Here is a 7485-nt window from a genome sequence, read left to right as displayed (position 1 = left end):
TTGTATGTTTAGGAGGATGATGGTTGGGGGGGGGGGGGTAGAAAGAGGAAGCTGGTCCAGTACGACCCGTATGATCCAGAGGAAAGTGATGATGAAGAATATGTGGTAAGCCTACTTGAAACTTAGATTGTTCATTTAGTTCCTTTGGCATAGTGTATCCATGAATCTATAATGTATTAATGTAACTCATTCATGTGTGCAATATGATTCTGGAGAAGAAGTGTACAAGGGCAACGTCGCATCCTTCACAGCCAAGGAGGTGGTGAAGATCAAGGCCAAGGGATTTGCTTCGTTCTACAACCGCAAGACCAAGAAGTGGCACAACCCCTACTGCACCACCGAGCCAAAGCCAAGGGATGGCCACTTCGATCACCTTCTGTCTCATGCGGAGGATGTAGCGATTCGTGGGGAGGACTACATGATCAGAGGGGCAGCATGCCGCCCCCGCGAAGGCCCTGACTCCGGTGTAATGTGATCGATGATGTGATGTTGTGAACTGAATCTTTAAGTTTATCTGTTGGGTTGCTTTTGGTTTGTTGAACTGAATCTCGTTGGTTATGGTTTGTTGAACTGAATTTAGTTTTCATGAATTTGGTTATGGTTGGTTCTGTTGATGCTAGTAATCTGGTTGCTATCTATATTTGTCAGTCCTTAAATTTGCATGTGGTATATTTGTCTGTCCTGAATCCATAGTTAGTTATGTTTAGATGTTGTGAACTATGACTTTAGGTGCTGCAATGATCACACATGTTGCAGACTAAGGCATAGCCTAGTGGTAGGAAGGGGCTGATGCCTTCCCACCCACCCAGGTTCAAGGTACGGTACTTGCAATTTGGGTTTGTTGCACCAATTATATTGTAGGGGGTTCCCGTACAGTCTTTTTGTCAAAAAAAATGATCACACATGTTGTGTAAGAAATCAAATGCATGCTCCAAATGAGATCATGTAAACCTTGGCAAACCTGGACAGTATAAAGTCATGAAAATGCAAAAACAAGTAAAACCTTGGCAAACTATCTATGTTTATGTAGTAGATCATGTGTGCAAAATTTGAAGTGATTTAGAGGAGGTCAAATAAATTTGAATTTGAGAAATGTGCTCCAAATGAGCTCCCAGGCTAGGGTAAACATCCCATTTGTAATCAAGTTTTTTTGGACCTACTCTAAATGAGCCAAATGTTTTTTTGTTAACACATATTCACTTTCCATAGTGTAGATTCGAAGTCTCACTATTTTTTTGAATTAATCTTAATATTTTTACATTTTATTTTGAAAACATATGCTTTAATATAAAAACTATTAAAAACATGTTTGAAATATGAAAATGGAGAACTAACTTCACATCCTTCTTATTCACTTTGAAATAAAGCTTCGGTGATTTTTTTGATTTTTTTTAAATTTTTCAAAAACAGAAGGTAACCCTACCTCCTGTCCTTGAACTCTATGAAATCATGTACATGATAGCTCATATGTGTGAAGGTTTTCTCATGAAAATGACCATAGACCAAGTTTATGATTTTTGGTTGGTAACATGTCACATAAGACAACATTGTGCGCAAGTTTTATATATTTTTATATTTTTTTAAATTAATGGTGCTCATTTGACCTCGATCGTGCCAGCTAGGGTGTTTTCATGAAAATGCCCATAGACCAAGTTTAGTATTTTTCCTCGTTAGTTTGTCTTATAGAAAGGACGAACGGCGAAGGTTTCATATTTTTTTGATTTTTTTAAATTAGTTATGCCCAGTCAAAGCCTTCGAAACCCCGTTGACCAGCTCAAAATCCCGCGGGGTTTCGCCTAACCTTAGCTGCCAACGTCAGCCGTCCGATCATACCCTCGCGCCAAGCGACAACCCTCAGATTTGGTCTTCTAGAAGGAATTCAGTGGGCTGGCTGCGTGTAGGCTCCACGCCGTTGGATCACAAGGACGGCTCCGCATAGTTGGATCGTGGGGCGATCCGCGTGAGGCGATCCTATTGGTTGTGCTCAGCTGCTCGCCCACCACTGACTCCGCGAAAAAAACGTTGTTATTGAGCCCAAAAGGAAACCAAGCTCTGGTTGGGCCGTCGAATTGCATCATTTTTTTTGCATCATTTGCTCTGTTTTTGTGAATGTGCTGGCTCTGTATTTTTGCATCGTTTGCTCTGTTTTTTGTGAACGTGCTGGCTCTATTCTTTTTATTCTATACAAATGCAAAATGACCAAAATTTTGTTCAAAACTTGTCTCTTTTTGTTCATATAATATATATGATCACTGATTCCCACGCGTGCAATTAGCTTCTTTTTCAAACCATCGTTTCCCACGCGTGTACACTCCCGATGCTGCGGTGGGTTTGAACACATTTGACCCCGTTATTGCCACGGCCAAATAACACGTAGCACTACAGCTATTTAAGCCACCCTCTGCCTCGCCATCCCTCATCCATCTACCATCCTCTCTGTCAACTGCCCTTCTTGCTCTTCGACCACTTCTCCTTCTTCTAGCACATCCTCAACCATGCATTACACCAGAACAACCTACCACTTGCCACCCACCGTGCCGGAGAGGCTCTACCCTCCTGGCGTGTACGTTGAGCGCACACTTTGTGTGTGGGCGATATCAAGGTGGAGGACCGCAAGGAACTTCACCGAGTTCTTCCTCGCATCCGGCTACCACCACCTCCCGCGGGGATCTCCAAGGATGTTCCGTGTCGAGGAGATCATCCAAAACGGGTGGTTGCCCACTTCACCAACACATTTGACGCCTCCTACCTCCTTGGCCGGGTGTTTTGGTGTGGCTGCGAGTTCATCGCTTTCACCACCCACAACATGTGCACGGAGTACACCAACATCTTCCCCACCACGTCGCACATGCACACTCTTCCGTACCCCATCGACAATGCCCCAGAGGAGCAGTGAAGGGCGCCCGGAGGAGCGAGGTGGAGAAGGTGGCGTCTAGGGTTCTAAACCCTCTATCTATCTTTCTTTTTTTGAGTCTATGTTATGTCAAGTTGTAATTGAACTATGTTGGAGATGCTATGGGCTTGTTGGCCCTTTTATCAAGTTCTATTATTAAGTTTTCTATCTATTCTATTATGAAGTTCTTCCTAGTTTCAACTATGTGATCGTGATATGGGCTTGTTGGCCCTATCTACATGTTTGTTGATTGTTTTCTTAGAGAGCTCGCTTTATTAGTAACCACATAGTGCATGCAGCCACAACGAACCCTTCTTTTTTTACACAAGCCACAAATATGTAGCCACCTATCTAGTGCATGCAGCCACAACATATTTGTTCAATTTATTTGTCGTAGCAAAACGGGTGCAGATGCGAGTGAATCGAAAGGGCTGCAACTGATCGTAAAAAAATGATGCTCTAAATCGAGGAGACAAGCGTGCGAGAAGAGAGGAACCAGCGGCAGCGACAATTGCTGCATCCGTGGCGGCTGGCATGCACGAAAGCGGCTCGGTCAGTGCATCGTGGCGGTACACATCAGCGCATGCAAGCTCGGTCGGTGCATGCAGGCTCGGTCAGCGCATCGTGGCGGCGCGCATCAACGCATGCAGGTAGGCTTGTTGGGTGCATGCACAACATGCTTCTGTCGTGGTGGCGCGCGCAAGCGTTTAATGCAAGGGACGGCCCCAACGGTCGAACAACTACACCGCCCAACGCGGCCCCACTTGTCAGAGTTAACGGTCAAAGCACTGACCCGACGGCGACGTCCGTTCTGACCTATTCTGAGGGTTTCGGGCAAGGGAGTGGGGAAAAGTGAGCAAAAGTTAAGAGCGTGGGGATGAATGAGTAGAGCTAAGGAACCAGGGGCACAGATGTAAAAAAACCTTTATTTAAGGAACTTATATATACCGGGGTTATACAGAACGCGCTACTGCTATATTAGCTATAACGCTTGTTCTGAACGCACGCTGCTACTATGCCTTTCTCCCTTATTTTTCTTTTTCTTTTATTTTCCTTTACATTTTCTTTTTTCCTTTCTCCCTTTTCTATATCTTTCATTTTCATTTTCATTTACTTTTCTACTTTTTCCATTTTTTTCCATTAGTAGTAGCCCTTTACAAAGAAAACGCGCTGCTACAACCAACTTAGTGGCAACTCGTTTACTCTAAGATCGTTACTACTATTCCTACCCTGCCGAGAATAGTGTGGGAATTGTAGTAGTAGCGCTTTTTCTTGCAGACGCGGTACCGCTACCACAATAGCCATAGCGCATTTTGTGACCCAGGGCTACGGGTAAATAGCAGTAGCGCCTTCTTTTGACCAGGGCTACTTCTAAGCTTCTGTGTATAAGGTTTTCCCTAGTAGTGATGTGCCACAAAGTAGTCATGGTTCTATCGTCCATGTAGGAGCTTGAAGCCAGCAAGGCTGACCCAGTAAGCAAGCCGCCCTACAAGAAATACAGCTCATATTTATATGGATTCAGGAGTAGTGAGAGACTTCATCACACACAAGGAGTCCCTAAACACTTTGATCTGAAAGCTATGGGTCACAAACTTATAGCCTTTTCTGTCAAGTGCCTTGAATGGTATCAAATTTTTTGTTAGCCCAACCACATGACAAACATCATACCATCAAAAATTTGGAATCTGATTTTCCAATAATGACCACTCTGCACTTTATGTTGTTGCCCATGAAAACTTAACCATCATTCAATGGATCATAGGTGGCAAACCACTCTTTGTATGGACACATATGATAGAAACAAGCAGAATCAAGAACCCAACTAGTGTTGAAACTCATGTCACAAATAGAAGAAATGCTAAAAGCACACTACCCGACTGATAATAATCTGCATCGACCACAAATAACTCACCAGAAAATCCATCATCTTCATTTGTACTTGCCACATTACTAGGGGAATAAGATTCATTCTCATTGTTCTTATTTGCCATGTCCTTTTTATGTTTTTAATTTAGAACAATCCTACCTGATATGGACCTCCTCCTTACAATAGTGGCATCAAATTTTCTTGCTAGAACATGGCTGTGAACGTCCCTTGGATTTTCAGTTACTACTATTGGGAGCAGCTTTACCACCACAACCATGCTCAAAGGACCTCCTACATGTCACAACATGTCCTTCGCCTTCACTATGACTCTCCATGCAAGTTTTCCTTAACAAGTCCTTTGATAAGTGAATAGAAATTGCATCATCCATCGACATGGATTCCTTACCATCAAGGATTTGGTCTGTAATGCCATCATATCATATGAATCTAGGAGTGAACACAAGAGAAAATTGCCAAATGTTCCTTGTCCATAGAGCTACTTGAATTTTGATAGTCAAACACCGACTTATTGAACTCTTCAATATATTTCTTGATATGAGTACCTTTTGTCATATGCATCGTAAACAAGTGCATCATGAGGTAGAATATGCTGGACAGTGGTCCAAATAGAGCGCTTCCATTTTCTTCCATAATAACAAAGCAGTCCCCCCCCCCCCACCAAACACAAACTTGCTTGAACACATCGTCAGCAAGATTCAAACGAAGAACTGTCAATGCCTTCTTATCTAGCTTCTTAATCTCATCATTTGCCATATTTTCCTCACCACCTTCTAGCCCCGTGTCCAATCCCTTGTCAACCAAAACCGAATGTATCTTTAATTGCCATAACCAGAAGTCACCATTGCATCAAACTTTCTCACTTCCAAAGTTGACATCACCCACACAAAGAGCAAGCAAACAAACGACGTGTAACAAAGCCCTGATACCACTTGTGAGTGTAGAGGGGCACCCGAAGCGACCACAACAACGAGCTAGTTCTTCACAAGGATTTAATCAAACAACTTTATGTGCATGTAGATAATCTGAACCATATCATGAAATCCACAAGCACCAAGCAATCCAATGTTCTCCACAACAATATACTTGCAAGAGCAGCTCACTGTAACATCAACATCGCAACACAATCATCACTATAACAAAGAACCCATGTATCCCATGCATCCAGTGTGAACACAACCAAATTGTACCAAATTTGGTACAAGTTTTTCCGACAAAAAAAGAATTGTACCAAATTTGAGGAATAGGTACCAATAGCAAGCAAGCGCTTGGTCAACACTCAGTATGACAAGAGAATCACCAAATCAAGGGGAGACACAAGCATTCACGTTGAAACCCCATGCGGGAAAAACTATCGGTGGTCGCGAGTATTCTTCCACTATAGAGATGAATCAAGTACAAGGTAGAGGCCAACAAGAAAGAGCGCTTCCATTTTCTTCCACAATAACAAAGCAGTCCCCCCCCCCCACCAAACACAAACTTGCTTGAACACATTGTCAGCAAGATTCAAACGAAGAACTGTCAATGCCTTCTTATCTAGCTTCTTAATCTCATCATTTTCCATATTTTCCTCACCACCTTCTAGCCCCGTGTCCAATCCCTTGTCAACCAAAACCGAATGTATCTTTACTTGCCATAACCAGAAGTCACCATTGCATCAAACTTTCTCACTTCCAAAGTTGACATCACCCACACAAAGAGCAAGCAAACAAACGACGTGTAACAAAGCCCTGATACCACTTGTGAGTGTAGAGGGGCACTCGAAGTGACCACAACAACGAGCTAGTTCTTCACAAGGATTTCATCAAACAACTTTATGTGCATGTACATAATCTGAACCATATCATGAAAACCACAAGCACCAAGCAATCCAATGTTCTCCACAACAATATACTTGCAAGAGCAGCTCACTATAACATCAACATCGCAACCCAATCATCATTATAACAAAGAACCCATGCATCCCATGCATCCAGTGTGAACACAACCAAATTGTACCAAATTTGGTACAAGTTTTTCCGGCAAAAAAAAAACTGTACCAAATTTGAGGAATAGGTACCAATAGCAAGCAAGCGCTTGATCAACACTCAGTATGACAAGAGAATCACCAAATCAAGGGGAGACACAAGCATTCACGTTGAAACCCCATGCGGGAAAAACTATCGGTGGCCGCGAGTAATCTTCCACTATAGAGATGAATCAAGTACAAGGTAGAGGCCAACAAGAAAGAGAGGCTCCAAATCCCCAATTTTACTACTCAAATTTGGGTGGATTTATAGATCAAGTAGCCTCACTTCTCTTCCTAACCCAAGAGCTCTTACGAGATGCCTAAATAAACGGCCTTGTAGAAAGCCTCCTCAATTTGGTAACTATATATGTCAAACAACCCCTATTTCAGCCTACACATGCCCATGTGTTGTTTTGCACGTTTGAATGGCCACAATGGTTTACAAATGATGAAACAAGAGCGTCACATTATCACACAAAGCAACAAAACTTATCAAGAAGAACATGTATAAGTAGGCACTAGATGTGTTGGTGATGGCCGAGATATGCATTGCTTCCTTATGCGATTATATGTTTTCTACTACAATAAGCACGTGCATCTTTTAGATAGCTACATATTGGCCAAAAAACAATGCGAGTTCTATACATGCCCCAAGAGCGTTTTATACTATGGGGCATCGGGTTTTAGTTTCACCATGCC

The sequence above is a fragment of the Triticum aestivum genome, chromosome 7B (genome assembly GCF_018294505.1).
Source record: "Triticum aestivum cultivar Chinese Spring chromosome 7B, IWGSC CS RefSeq v2.1, whole genome shotgun sequence".
NCBI classification, from domain to species: Eukaryota; Viridiplantae; Streptophyta; class Magnoliopsida; order Poales; family Poaceae; genus Triticum; species Triticum aestivum.
Note: the sequence above shows the minus strand (reverse complement) of the source record.